General features: G+C 30.8%; 1 protein-coding gene across 1 annotated transcript in view; it reads right to left on the reverse strand.

Moving 5' to 3' along the window:
* Positions 1–1,711, reverse strand: part of CATSPERE (catsper channel auxiliary subunit epsilon) — a 92,316-nt gene that overhangs the window by 56,611 nt on the left and 33,994 nt on the right. The window lies entirely within an intron of this gene.

The following is a 1,711-nucleotide window of genomic DNA, read 5'->3' on the forward strand; positions in this document are numbered from 1 at the left end:
TGATTTCCTATATATGATGTATCATTTTTCTCTAACTGCTTTCAAGCTTTTTTCCCCCTTTGGTTTTCAGTAGTTTATGAATTTCTTTGCAGTTATTTTGTTTGGAGTTTGCTGAGCTTTATGGTTCATAAATTTATATCTTCTGCCAGACATGGGAAGTTTCTCACCATTATATATCCAGATTTTTTTTCTACATTATACACTTTCTCCTCTCTTTCTTAGACTCCAGTGACATGAATGTTAAACCTTTTGGTATTGTCCCACAGGTCTCTGAGTCTTGGTTCAATTTTGATAATTTTCTGTACTGTTTATATTGGAAAATTTCTATCAATATAACTTCCGTCTTATTGTTTCCTCTGTCATGTCATCTCATTTCTGCCACTGAGGAAGTTTAATAAGTTGTTATTGTAGCTATTCTATTTATATATTAAAATCTTTGGTTTTGATTCTCAAAATAGCTTTTAAAATTCTTGTTCTTGAGGATAGTTTTATTGGATGTATATAATTTTAGGTTGACATGAACTTTATCTCAGTTATTTCAGTATTTCACTATCATCTTATCTCCATTGATCCTAATTGTTTTATTATCTTTGTTTATAATTTGTCTTTTCTGTTTGAATACGTTTAATGTCTCATTAGTTTTTGATATACTACAATTGCATTATTTTGTGTGTCTGTGGGTTTTCTTTTTTCCTATATCAATTGAACTTGATTAGTATTTCAGGATTAAGGATTAATATCTTTCTTTAAGTCTGAAAAATTCTCAGCTCTTTCCCATTCTTTCTAATCTTTCATTTTGGAATTCTGGTTGGATATATGTTGGATCTTCTCCTTTTCATTCTCTCATCTCTCTTACCTTGTTTTACTGTTGTTGTTGTTTGTTTTCCATCCTTTCTCTCTGTTTTTCACTTTAATTTCTTCTTATCTAATTTACAGTGGACTACTAATTTTTGTGGTATCCAATCTTCTATTTAATCTTTCCATTGAATTTTATATTTCAATTACTAGTTTTATCTAAATTTATTACATGAAGTATAATACTTTAACATTTATTTTTATACATTAAAAATTTTTTTGAAATACAATTCACATACAGAAAATGGACCAAATAGAAATACAGGTAGTTAAAAGATTTATCATAAAGCAGAAGGCTGTGTAATGACTATGCAGATTAAGAAACAGAATATTGTCAGAATTCCCAAATGCCACCCATGTTCTCTCCCAATCACTACATCTTGCCTTTCCAGGATAACCACTATCCTAAACTTTATGGTAATGGCTTTCTTGCTTTTCGTTTTACTAGTTGTCTTGCTTTGATAGATTGTCGTTTCCTTTATGTTTTCCATTTTCTTTTCCATTTATTTAAATTTAATAAAGATATTTTACATCTGTCAATCCCAATATCTGATATCCTTGTAGGAATGATTCTGCCCTTTGTTGTCTCTGCTGACTCCTGTGGAATCTTGTTTCTTCATATCGCTTTGACGTTTTTCAATATGAGCTCAATTTTGTCAGAATATTATTTCAAAGCCTGACTTTAGGGTTTATTACTCTGGAAAGGATTTGTATTTGCTTCTGCTTGGCACCAGGCTTAATGTTGCTTTCTTTTTTTGAACCACATAGGTATCTGTGCCCCAAAGTGCAGGTGGATTGGCACCTGATTATGAATTCTAAAGGTAGACCTTTTCTTGCTATCTGTGAGTTAAAGCTG

Source organism: Hipposideros armiger, unplaced genomic scaffold (assembly GCF_001890085.2).
Source record: "Hipposideros armiger isolate ML-2016 unplaced genomic scaffold, ASM189008v1 scaffold_567, whole genome shotgun sequence".
Lineage (NCBI taxonomy): Eukaryota > Metazoa > Chordata > Mammalia > Chiroptera > Hipposideridae > Hipposideros > Hipposideros armiger.